The following is a 13,933-nucleotide window of genomic DNA, read 5'->3' on the forward strand; positions in this document are numbered from 1 at the left end:
TCAGTGTTATGGTTATGATAATGGGTTGTTATTGAAGTTTATAGGTAATATGTTTATTACAGAGTTGGTATATATATATTTGATATCCCTGTTATTTAATAAATAGGCTGCTGTGGCCATTATTCCAATTCTACATGGTGTTTGGTGTTTTATTTAAAGGGGCTAGAAGGGGGAGGAGGGAGGTGTGGTCAAGGTATTATTCCCTACCCGTAATCTGCAATACCCGGGTCAAGGGAGGGCGAAACAGCGTAGCATAGTGGCAGCCCGTACATGACTGGGTGGGCAGTAAGGGGTTAACAGTGCCAAGGGTGGGGGGGAGAGCAGGAGAGAGGTTACCTGGAGTTCAGGGTATAGTGGTGAAAGGGGGTTGCTAGGTGAGAGCCAATGGGGGTGGTGAGAATAGCGTGGGGAAGGAGGGGGCTAGCTAGGAGTAGGAAGTGAGGAGAAAGAAACTTACCAGTCTTCTGAAGCTACAGGACCTGAGACGCCCGCCCGCCCTTATTGATACTTGGCCGGTGGGTGGTTGGCCTGGGGGTTCGCGATGCAGCACTCGTCGCGGCAGCTGGCGGAGGGGGGGTCATCGATGGCTCGGACTGAGGGGGTTAGCAGGAGGCTCTGTGGAGGAATGGGGAATCCCCGTGGCTAGCTGGCAGCTAGTGGGAGTACGGAATGTGGTTACTACTTGGGTGGGATGATATGGTGATGGGCAGTACGTGACAGATTTGTCAACCCTGAGTCGGTGCGTAGCGACTGGGGATCATTATTCTAACTGTACTGCCATTTATGGGCCATCCGTGACCTCCTCGGGATATCAGTGTTATGGTTATGATAATGGGTTGTTATTGAAGTTTATAGGTAATATGTTTATTACAGAGTTGGTATATATATACTTGATATCCCTGTTATTTAATAAATAGGCTGCTGTGGCCATTATTCCAATTCTACATGGTGTTTGGTGTTTTATTTAAAGGGGCTAAAAGGGGGAGGAGGGAGGTGTGGTCAAGGTATTATTCCCTACCCGTAATCTGCAATACCTGGGTCAAGGGGCTGTCAGAACTGTATGACTCCTGGCCTCATATAACCTTTGCACGGCTGATGTGATCAGCTTTACGAGTGATAATGTGCCAGTCTGTGTATTTGTAAATTCTTTATGAAAGTCGACTTTTCCACTGCGCTGCTCCTGACGTTACTGGACAGAACAAAACAGGCAAAAGTCACTTTTCTCATTTTGCTCTCTAGTGAACAAACACACTTTGCCTTCTTTCCATAACATCTACGACTGCTGGAATCCTCCAAGGGGCGGCAGGACTTCCATTAAAGCATGACAGGTCAACAATTCGCTACCTCACAGAAAGAACAAAAACTTCACCGCATTTTATTGTTTAACTTCTTAGTGTCTTGAACATCTTTTTCTATCTTGGTTTTTTAGAATAAATGGTTACTTGACCTTGACAACCCCATTCCTTTGCATATGCCCTTTAAAGACTATGATTTCAATGGTAGGGTATCACTGCTGGGACTCATTCAATGTTTCCTGCCTTTAGGCCTTGTTCTTGCCCTGATACCAGAGGACACCAGAGTATGAGCATAACATAAACAGACTAAACCCTCCACCTTACCCTCCAACTACTTCTTTGAGAGTAAGAGTGGTATTACATGGAACGTTTATGGTTAAAAAAAACGTTAAATCGTTTGGATTTGAACGATAATCGTTTAGTGTAATAGCAGATAATGATTAAACGACCAACGAGAAATTGCTGGTCGTTTAATATAATTTGGACCTATTTTTATCGTGGAATATTTGCAAATCGTTCGCATGTAATAAGACGTAGTTCGGTCATTTGCAGTAGCAACGAACGCTGTGGCGACGACAGGACGAACGCAATAACGATCATAAATAACGATCATTCTGGGTGAACGATTTCAGGTAATTCGCGGTAGCGGTCGTTTGAGTTCGTTAATCGTCGAAAAATCGCTTTGTGTATAGTACCATTAGGTGGAAGGTTTAGTCTGTTTATGTTATGCTCATACTCTGGTGTCCCCAATCTGTGTAGAGGGTGAATTTTTCCTTATTTAAGATATCTTTGCAGGCAAAGGAGATTTCTTGGTATTATCTGTTAGGCACAGGGGCAGCTGCAAATAGCACTTTGGGACTTGTGGGTCATATTGCAGCAGGCTTTTTCCTCCAAAGTATGTTTATAAATTAAAAAATAATGGACATGAACATTTTTATTTATTGTTGATAAGTAAGAATTTTGGGTGATTTTTTTTGGGTACTGGATTTATGTTTAAAATGAGTTTGCTTAATAAACTATGAATCGATGAAGGAACATTTTGTGATGATTTATCAGGGAAAAGTATAGTTTTATACGTATGCAGAGGTACCCTGTAGATTTGTAAAGATTTGGGAGAGGTTTCCTTAAGGTTGTGTTTTTTTTTCTATTTTTTCTTGCCCTGATATACTATTTTATTTTTTTTTAAGTTTCTGGCTACTGATATTTTCATTGCCAACTTGTCATGCTGACCATGAGGCTACATTTATGGATTTTACCAACAAAACGAAAAGGAAAGGCCTGTCATATACTTACTGGCACACCGAACAAATAAAGAAGAAAATATGTATCTTTATTTCACATAAATCAAAGTAACAAACATCACACTGGGACATAAACAGTTAAAAACATCTAAAAAAAACACAAAATACATCAAGAGGGTCCCACTACATATAGGGAAAAGCCCCCAGGACACTCCAACAAGAAAAAATGGCAAGGACCATATCTAACCAATGAATCTGAAGTGATAACTGTGCCCCACTATTGTAAATAATGATGAGGAGGTAGAAAAACTGCCAAGAGATGTGCAAAACAAGCAAGGGCAGGTATAACCAAAAAATTACCAAAATATCATCAAATAATTGGAAGGTCCATGTCGGGGTCCACTGCTTTCCGCACGTTCCGTTCCTCACTGGGAACTTCCTCAGGGGTTAACCTTTTCATTTTGTTGGTACTATTCATATTCCTGTCATCTTCTGGGCACCCTGTAATATTGGCGATGCATAGTCCACATATATTTGTTACATTTATGACTTTTGAGACAATTTAAGTATAGCAAACTAGACACCATATAGCTTTTAAGGTCCTGTTAAAAATTTGCCACCCTATGCCTGTAAACGAGCACCAATCTAGTACATCAGTGCTTGTTTAAGCCCTTTACATTGTTCAGTTGACATGCATAAAGGGCCACATGGATAATCCCTGTATCGCTTATGTGGTTTTTTTACGGTCCATTTACAGAGAAAGATTATCTGACAGATTACCTGCCAAAGATTTGAAACCAAAGCCAGGAACAGACTATAAATCGTTTGGTCTAATAGCTCATGTTAAAAGACCACACTCAGCTGACATGGACAATGGACAGGTTGAAAAATCGTGATAACGAAATCGGTGGTCTGCTGTGCGTTGCTTCATGCAACTGGAGCAGACCGCCACTGACTTCAATGGGCAGTCTGGATGATCTAAGGATTATCCGGGCAGCCCTTCCCGCAGCTCCCCATGCCTCCACCTGCTACTGTCCACGCACGTAATAGCACAGGCAGTGAGCAGGGAATGAGGAGGAAGCAGGCGCTGATCTGACAGGTCGTCGATCACTTCCTCCTTTAGAATGTGCAGTGTAATACAGCCTTTATAGTAAAAGTGATGCACTTGAGGTATATTAATCTTCAGTGGAAATGTTTTTTGTTATGTGAAATTCTACTTTATACAGGTAATGGTAATGTTTATTACATGGTGATGTTTACTTTAAGATGGACAAAATTGACGACATAGGGGGAGATTTATGAAGGCTGAGGTTGGAGCGTACACCAGGGTGAAGGTGTTGATTTGCCCCTTCTTCCTGGCTTACACCTGCCATATCCCCCACTCAGGGCAGTTTTTAGGTAATTATGACTACAAGGCGAATCTTAATAAAAGCCCCCCCCCCCAACACATACACACTATCCCACCTAACCCCCCCCCCACACACACACACTATCCCCCTGACCCCCCTTCCTCCACACAGTATCCCCCCTCCTCCACACACTATCTCCCCTGCCCCCCTTCTCCACACACTATTCCCCCTGACCCCCTTTTCTCCACACACTATTCCCCCTGACCGCACTCCTCCACACACTATCCCCCCTGACCCCACTCCTCCACACACTATCCCCCTGACACCCCCTTCTCCACACACTATTCCCCCTGACCCCCCCTTCACACACTATCCCTCCTGACACCCCCCCCCGTCTCCACAGACTATCCCCCCTTACCCCCCCTTCTCCATACACTATGCCCCTGCCCCCCCTTCTCCACACACTATCCCCCCTGACCCCCCCTTCTCCACACACAATCCTCCCTGACCCCCCTTCTCCACACACTATCCCCCTGACCCCCCTTCTCCACACACTATCCCCCCTGACCCTTCTTCTCCACACACTATCCCCCCTGACCCCCCCTTCTCCACACACTGTCCCCCTGACCACCCTTCTCCACACACTATTCCCCCTGACCCCCCTTCTCCACACACTATCCCCCCTGACCCCCCTTCTCCACACACTATTCCCCCTGACCCCCTACACACAATCCCCCCTTCTCCACACACTATCCCCCCTGACCCCCCTTCTCCACACACCAATCCCCCTGCCCCCCCCCCTTCTCCAAATGCAGTGTTAAAGGGTTAATGGCCACTGCAAAGAGCTCAGCTTATGTTGCGCCCCCCAGTGTTCAAGTTTGGTATTATTCACTGTGTTCCTCATATTCTCTTATGTACATTGATTTGCATGTGTCCATGTCACATGGTGTGCTGATGCAAACGGCCTAGTGTCACGTGACTTTCCCCGACTGCCATAATATCCCCAATAGCCGTCAAGCTTTTGGTTGGGGTCAGTTGGTCACTCCCCTTCTAGTTGGTTGTTCTCTACCTTCAAGAGGGAAGGACGTGTTCTCTGCTGCTCCTCAAGGAAGGCCGCAACCTAGTGTGATCCTCTCCACTACCTCAGAGACAGATTCCGGTCCAGTCCTGACCAGTCTCATCCCCAAGATTCTTCCTTCTATATCCTCAAGTCGCTACCCTAAGTTATTCACTATCGCACTATGGCCTGTTGCAACATCACTCATCTTCTCAGTTATACTCAAGTCTGCCTATCACTGGTTGCATCCAGAGACTGTTGTTATTGACAACCACCGTGTTAATAAACGCACAACTCCCGTTGTTTCTGAACCCTGGATCTAGTTATTGGTGCCTTGACCAGGCTAGCCCTGCACCCTCGTGCCAATACTGTGACCATAACATCTGACAGTGGCAACACGGGTACCGCCAACATCTACCTCCCCAGCGGGTTACTCCACACACACTATCCCCCCTTCCCCCCCTTCTCCACACACTATCCCCCCTATCCCCCCCTGGGCGCAGGGGGGGCTGGGGCAAGTCTTGAGCGCTCACATGAGCGCGGGCGCGGCAGCTGCGGATGGGATTGTCGCTCAGATTAGCGCAGACTGGGGGGCTGGGCTGGTGCGTGGCCGGGTGACGGTCTGGGGGTGCGTGGTGCGCTATCCAACCCAGGCTGTGTGAGGCCCTGGGGGAAGCCACCAGCGCCCTCTAACTGTCGGCGCCCCATGCCGTCGCCTGACCTGCCAGGTGCAAGAAATGGCCCTGCCCCCACTTATCCACCTAATGGGCAGACAGGGCGGCACATCAAGGCGGTGAGGAGGTGGGGCCTCCTCCCGCACCGATTTATTATCATTTACACCTGCTTTCAGGTGTAAATCTGGATACAAATCTACACCTGCTGGAATCATGTGTAGATTTCTTGTGCAGGGCCGCAGAGCCGGCCATGTTTACTAAGAGGCGTGCGTCTCTTAGTAAATCAAGCCAGGTAAAATGGGGAGGGGCAAACTCGTAATCCGGTCTTCATAAATGTGCCTCATAATTCGCAAACTGTTGTTGCTTGTGTGCAGTTGATACTATTCTTATGCTGTACAAACAGACTGTATGAGGCTTGTAAGCTCCCCCTAGTGGTGTTTCAAGGCAAACAGAAATGTATAATTTACTTTTATGCAAGTAATTTTAAGCTCTGCATTAGAAAATTAGAAAATGCTTTTCACATGACTTGGGCACACAAAGGTGGGCATATACTTTGAAGATATAATAGCACAAGATCAAAGCTAAATATATTACTGAGACTAGATTATAGTTTCAGAATAGGAAGATACAGTATGTATTTATACAGGTATAATCAGCAATAAGTTACATTTATCTTCTTTAAAAGATATTCACATTCAATTAGTCAAAGTTTGTCTATTCCCTGCTCAATGAGTTACCCGGGGCTGCAGAATAAGCTTCAGGCAATCAATGTCAGTCAGCTCTTCCGAATGGGTAAAATTATTTTATGTGTAATGTGAAATGCATCCTGCCACCCCAGATTGTGCCGAAATACAGAAAGGCTGATTAGGGTTTGTTAACATTTCAAAGCTAGGTTCATTTTTACAAGTCTTGTGTTTGTTTAGCTAAGCGATACCTCAATAGCGTGCAAGCAGAGCCATGTCTTTAGATTTCAATTGGCAATTTATGACTGGTACAGCTTTCTATGTTCCTGTTATGTAGAGAAAGAGAAATATAGAGATAGATTTGGATTGAAGTCAAATGCTTGCCAAGCGTGGTAGGGTGTGATTTTATCTCCTTATTAACCATCTGTTCATAGAAAATACAAGATTTTATGATGAGACAGGTTTTTTTCTTTCAATTTGACAGGCTAGAATCTTGTTAGATGCTTAAATTGTTATATGTGTTTTTGTTTGAAATTTGAATAATGCCAAAGAAGAGCCCGTGGAGCCTCATTGAAGAGTCTCGAAACACAGGACTAGCCTGATATCCCTCTGGGAAGGACCCAGCCAAGGGGAGGTTCCTGTAAGGAAACCACCAAAACCACCATATTAAGTGGCCCTATAAGTTAATGTAATGAAAAAACACAGGTATCCATCCACACACAGCTGTTTCAGGGTGTTGTCATCAGTGTGGAGCAGGATTCTGGCTAGGTGGGAGCAATGCCTAGTAGAGCCATAAGAGAAACAGATCACTGATCTCAGGGAGACCAGCCAAACGATAACACTGCCGGCTGCTAGTGAAAGCGCTCAATGCAGTGAAATCCTAGGTGCATTGCCCCCTGGGAAACATGAATATGCAAAAGAAGAGCCCGTGGAGCCTCATTGAAGAGTCTCAAAACACAGAACTAGCCAGATATCCCTCTGGGAAACAGCTGTGTGAGGATGGATACCTAGCCTTGGTTTTTCCCTTGTCATTACATTGACTTCTAGGGCCACTTAATATGGTTGTTTTGGTGGTTTCCTTACAGGAGCCGCACCTTGGCTGGGTACATATCTGGCTAGTCCTGTGTTTAGAGACTCTTCAATGAGGCTCCACAGGCTCTTCTTTTGCATATTTATGTTTCCCAGGGGGCAATGCACCTAGGATTTTACTGCATTGAGTACTTTCACTAGCAGCGGGCAGTGTTATCGTTTGGCTGTTCTCCCTGTAGCTCAATGTAGAAGTATGCCTTTTCCAACTACAAGACCCCTCGCCGAAACGGGTGTCGGGGTGGGGACAGCCAGCGGACGCCACTGTTATTTATACATAGGTATTACCGTTTACTTTTTGTTATACACTACTTGTGATGGTCCTCCATTGTTGAGTTTATTTACATGTACTGTTCTGTGCCTTTCTCCTTAAATGTCACCTTTAGTATCAGGTTATGATTGATTCTTCGCACCTTATATATATTTAGTATTGTGGCAGTAACAGTAGTCCATCTGTAGCAGCCCCCCTTTATTTGCTTTTATCTTTTCTTGCAGCCATGAATCATTGTGTTATACAGTGGTACCTCGGTTCTCGAACTTAATTGGTTCCGGAAGGCAGTTTGAAAACCGAGCAGTTTGAAAACCGAGCAGTGTCTTCCCATAGCAAATAATGTAAATGTCATTAATTGGTTCCAGCAGCCACCAATAATTACCTACAGTATAATCACTACAGTACAGTACAGAACAGCACTATACTGTACAGGACATAAAACATAAGAAATGTTCATCAGAACCAGCAATTATAGTACAGTAGTTACAAACTCCTCACCCATCCTTTACTGTATAGCGTCCCCCCCATCCAAGCACTGTAATGTATGGGAGATGGTGGTGCACTGCCTGTACTACTACTGCACTGTATATGCACTCCAGCAGTCTTTTACAGCACTGTACTGTATGTGAAGCCTCACCACTGCTTAACTCGCCAGGTACAACCCACCATCCACGCTCGCAAAAGCGTTCGAAAAACGTTCGAAAACCGAGCAAAGTTCGAATTCCAAACACTTCTTCTGGGTAAATTTTCGTTCAAATACCAAGCAGTCCGAGATCCAAAGCGTTCGAAAACCGAGGTATTACTGTATATTTAAAGGAAGCCGTGCCCGCTAATTAGACATTTAAATGCAGCTGTTAAAACTGACAGCTGCATTGAAATGTCTTATGTGCCCCTATCCCTGGTGTCTAGTGGGGGATCTCCCCCACTATTAAATTATCACATTCCTGATCTAGCACGGTAAACTGCGTAAGCACAAAAACCCGATGAATTGTGGATTTTTTGTCACATCAAATCAAGAAAAAGTCAGGACATTCCAGAAACAGAGTGTTCATCTGCAATGGAGCAAAGTGCAACTAAATCTGAAGTACTCCACTGATCTTTACTAGGCCATCTTAGGAAACTATGAATGACTATCTTCGCCTGGTTGTTCAAGCCCGGGGTTCGTGCGAGGCATAATCTTATCTTAAACTGTAAGTACGAGCGTCTTCTATAAAGATTTTTCTCAAGCCAGTCGCCCAGAGTTCTGTTACTAATTAGGCAAGGCCCCTGGGTAGCCCCCTTGCCGTCAAGATCCAACAAAACCTTAACCTACTTATATATTTATATACCTTAAGCACCCAGCTTAAGTATTCTGTGTTGTCCACTAGAAGGACTATTTTTGATATATTGCACCCGATTGCCAAGTATTTTTTTGTATAACACTGAATCTTAAACCGAATGTACAATTAGGTACATCGTTTTTTTTTTTTATGTTAACAGATGTACGCCGGCAAAGGCATCCTGGTGGTGCGTGCCTTTTTGATCTTTTTTGATATCTCCTCCCCTCTGTTATGCGACTCCATTAGAATCAAGGACCACGTCACTGGGATCTCCACACCGGCTTTAATCATCTCATGTAAATTAATATTTACATTATTATAAAAGCAATGTATGAGGTATATTAGCTTTAAAGTAAGGTGTTAAGAATTGGACTCCAGTTTAACATAAACATTGGACTCTACTGATATCTACACCTGTTTTACTTTCAAAGTTGTGTGTCAGTAATATCCGGGGGTGGGCATGCCACTCCTGGCCACCATGACAAGTGCCTATCGGTACACCTAATACCTAGCCCGCAGCTAAACACCTAGCAACCCCAGGTTACTGCAACAGGTTCTGTAAACAAGCACCGATCTAGAAGATAATGTGGCTGCGACCATGTATTACAGCCTTTGTAATATGTGTAATTAACAGGTTCCTCGTGACAGATAGGGTGGTCAGCTGGAAGAAGTGGTATCCAGATGTGTACAGCAGTTGTACCTAGCAGGAGGACCTGCCAATCACTGGGGTTATAACATTGTTGTGATCAGATCTGGTTCTCTATAAGCTTTGCTTGTTCTCCAGGCTCTGCTAGATTACATTGTAATTCCCAATCAGGCAATGTGATTAAAATTCCAGCCCAGGAGACTATTTGCCTAATCTCCTGTCACTGACAACATTTTATGAACACGTCCCACATGAATGCTCTGCTTAGGCCTCTCATTTCTTAAAATGGGCATTAGTTACATCAAGGAAATGTTTTAATAATTTTAATTATTGATTTGCTGCCGGCTCTTATTCAGATGGGTTTATCTTAAAGTAGAAACACTGTGATAGGAAAGTAGATTATAGCTGCAAATCTACTTTATCCTGTCAAAGAGAATAGAGCAACAGAGAAGAGACCATGCCAGTTCAATGGAGTTTCCTTGTGTTACTATGTAAGGGTATGTCCACACTATGGAATCCCGGTGGATCACCCATCGTGGATTCTGCAGCTCGCCCCCGCTCGCGGCTACCCACTCACTATTCAGGTGGATGGGGGAATCTGCCAAGCTGCCAAGCAACTTGGATCTAGATTCATTTCAACCGTTAGCAGCATCCGACTGACATGAAGCCGCACCTAGGTGACACTGTCCACCCAATAAATGTAGCAATTTTAAAAAAGAAAGAAGACACGGATAAGTTGTATACAGGTATACAGTATGTGGATTGTGCAGCATCTAAGCTTGCAGATGGTGCGGAGAACTTCACAAATAGTAAAGGGGGGGGGGGACAATATCTCTCGTAGACTACAGTAAGACTGCCCTCATAGCCACCATAGGTTTCCATGAATTGTGATGGAAGGAACAGTCAGATTGAAAACATTTATCTGATTAAAGTAACATGTATCTAGCTTGAGGCTTCTCACATCAATCTGCCTCAGCTTATATTTGTGTATTTTGTATTTTTCAGATCTATCACCAGATCATTTTAAAATTAATTGCTGTACTGTATCATCCATCTAGCTGATCTTACTGCACATGTGATTACATTGATGTCCCCTCAACCTGCAGAAGCAGTCTTCATAGTCATCACTAAGGATTGCAAGTAATCTTGGTGAGCTAATACCATCTGTTTGTGTTTTTATTGTGCTCCTCCTGAGTACTTTAGACATTCAGACTGTTTTGATCAGAAAGCCCAGTGGGACTCACTTACAGCTGTGTGAGAATATTCGTACATGACATAGGCAGCAAGCATTTCCCAAGCCTTCATCCTCATGAGATGAGGCAGTGATGCTTCCTCCATTTTAATCCTTCATTTTCATAATCAGATTCTTTTTTTTTTCACAACTCTCATGTCTGCAGGACAGGATTGAAATATATTACATACCCCTTATTACTGTTAGGACTCAATTCCCGGATGGGTTTATGTGCTGAAATATTGCAACTTGAAGCTATGTCCCCACAATAGGAAAATGATGGCCAACTTGCTGGATGGCTCTTATTTTAGCTCCAAAAGACAGACAATTTTTTGGTAATAATGGTTGCAAATGTTCATGATCATTATTTGCAGCCATCATTATCAAATGATGGCCGTCTTTTGGCGCTAATATGACTCTCATCTTCTTTCTCTCATTTTCTCTCTTCTTTGGATATTCCTTATCCATACTTTATCTTACTCTTTTGTTTCAGCGCGCTGCGCTTGTCGTATGTTTGTTCCTTTTCCTTAGGGTGTGGGGCGGGCTCGTTCATCTCTTTTTGTACTCACTCGCTATGATTTGATCCCATTTTGCAAGCTGTATGCCACTGCTTGGTCCTGTCTTCTCATTTGTGTGGGTCCAATGCATTATTTTTACTGGATTGCTTTGGGTGTGCCTACCCCTTCTGTTCGGTTCTCCTCTCTCTGAAAAGGTGGTTGTTAAATAAAGAATTTATTTTAAAAAAAATGACAGTCATCCAGAAAGGCAGACAGCATTTTCCTTTTGTGGGAACAAAGCCTGAAACTGCACTAGGTGAGCTGTGTCAGGAACAACATCGGAGGCAGTCACAGCCAGAGGAGTGCAAGGAGAAACCTGTGGAGTCAGCCCTATAAGATAATTTGCTTAGGAAGGACAGTGTTATTGACAGGGTGAGCATCACGGAAGCCTACTGATTAGAGAAGTTTAACTTAGAAGGAATATTCAAGTTAATTTTGCTTCATCTGTCCTATTTATATGCACCTCATCAACACCAAGGGTGTCCCATATACCATGCCTTCAGCCAGTCTGCAATTTTATAGAGTCAGCCACAACAACCACCTTCACAACTTCTACGATGGACCCTCAGCAAAGACAAAATTACAGGATTAAGGCCTGTGATAACAATTTATTATTTCTGCAACAGTCTGTCTCCCTATTCCACTCAATCTAGTTTGCTGCTCTTAGATGATATCTCCATAGTACACCCAAATAACAATAGTTTTTACAACAGTTTTTTTTTTTTTCCGTGGCAACGCTGGAGTTTTTTTTTTTTTTTTAACCACTGCTGGAGAGAAACAGGTTGAAGACTACTGCTGTGGAGGTACAAATAAGTGCCAATTTACACCAACATGGTGTAAGGTAAACCTCATTACTATTTACTTAAAGGGAATCTGTTAGCACAAGGGCCCTACCTAAGGTGATGACAGCGTGCTATAGCTGGCAGTCCTCTTGTAAGCACGGTACCTTTTGGTAATCTGGTAATTACTTTTTGGAAGTTTTTCTACTGTAACGAAAAGTCAAACAGGAGATGTTTGTGCCACACTCTGGTGTTAAGGATGTGATATACAGACACCTCACCACTCCTTCTTCCTCTTTCTTCATGAATAATCAATGCAGGTCTCTAGACAGCTGAGTTAAGCTCACAAATTCAACTATATTTGAGTATTTGTTTCAGACATAAACTGCCTATGTAGGACTGATCTGCAATCAGAGACACTGGCTGACAGCTGAGTGAGCAGGAGGCTGGGCAGTATTGATTATTCATGAAGAAGAGGGAGGAGGAAGGAGTGGTGAGATGTGCCAGAGTGTGGCACAAACAACTCTGTTTGACTCTTCATTATAGTAGGAGACCTGAGATGGTGCATAATCCACTGCACAGACAAATTACCAAAATGTACCATGTTTACAAGGGGACTGCCAACTGCAGTACACTGTCAAAACCTTAGGTAGTGCCAGTGTACTGACAGATTCACTTTAGGGCACCCAGGTACCTTTGATAGCTATCTGACAAATGTTCTGGCAATTCTCTCCAGACAAAAAATTGTTGAAAAGCCTTCCAGACTCACTCACTCACTCGTTTCTGCACTGCTCCAATCCTTTTATGAATGCTGTTCCCTTTTCAAGATGGAGCCGTCTGGGAAGCTACATTTCCCGCTGCACTTTGCATAGAGGCTGATCTCTCCCTACTGTCTCTCCTCCGAGACAGAGGACAAATGACCTCCGTCTCTCCTGTTTTCTGTGTACCTGAAATGCAAAGTCCACAAACTTTACTATAAGCTAAACCAATGGGGGTACTCAACAGTCACAATGGGGGTTCTATAAGCTGTCTGTTCTGCACCGCTGCCTACATGATCCTCTACATGAGCTCCCAGCATACAATCTACAGATCTAATCATCACACTCTAACAACTGGATAAATGAAAGTGAATAGAAATGAGCGAACCTGGAGCATGCTCTAGTCGATCCGAACCCGAACTTTCGGCATTTGATTAGCGGTGGCTGCTGAACTTGGATTAAGCCCTAAGGCTATGTGGAAAACATGGATATAGTCATTGGCTGTATCCATGTTTTCCAGACAACCTTAAAGCTTTATCCAAGTTCAGCAGCCCCCGCTAATCAAATGATGAACGTTCGGGTTCGGATGGACTCGAACCCGAACCCGCTTCGCTCATCTCTAAAAGTGAACTTTCATGCACCTGGATAAAGTAAGTTATACTTTATACAAATGTCACAGAAATACCAGAGTTGCAGTAGAGGCGCTAGATGTTTTTGAACTTTACATTATATAGACACATCTATATAACTTTTAATGTACTTTTAATAGAAAACAAGTTTTCCTTATGTGGAGTTCCCCTTTAAGATAAATGGAACAAGTGACAGCTGGTCTGGGCAGACCAGATGGCAAGAGTGGTAATCATCTGAATAGCCAGACAGTACAGGCAAATACGTAGATGAAGGACACAACCGATGCAGGTGGCAAATGCAGGTGACAAATGCTGTAGATAAAGACACAGGTGCAGCTCACACAGTTCAGGTCACACA

The sequence above is a fragment of the Dendropsophus ebraccatus genome, chromosome 4, assembly GCF_027789765.1.
Source record: "Dendropsophus ebraccatus isolate aDenEbr1 chromosome 4, aDenEbr1.pat, whole genome shotgun sequence".
In the NCBI taxonomy this organism is placed as follows: domain Eukaryota; kingdom Metazoa; phylum Chordata; class Amphibia; order Anura; family Hylidae; genus Dendropsophus; species Dendropsophus ebraccatus.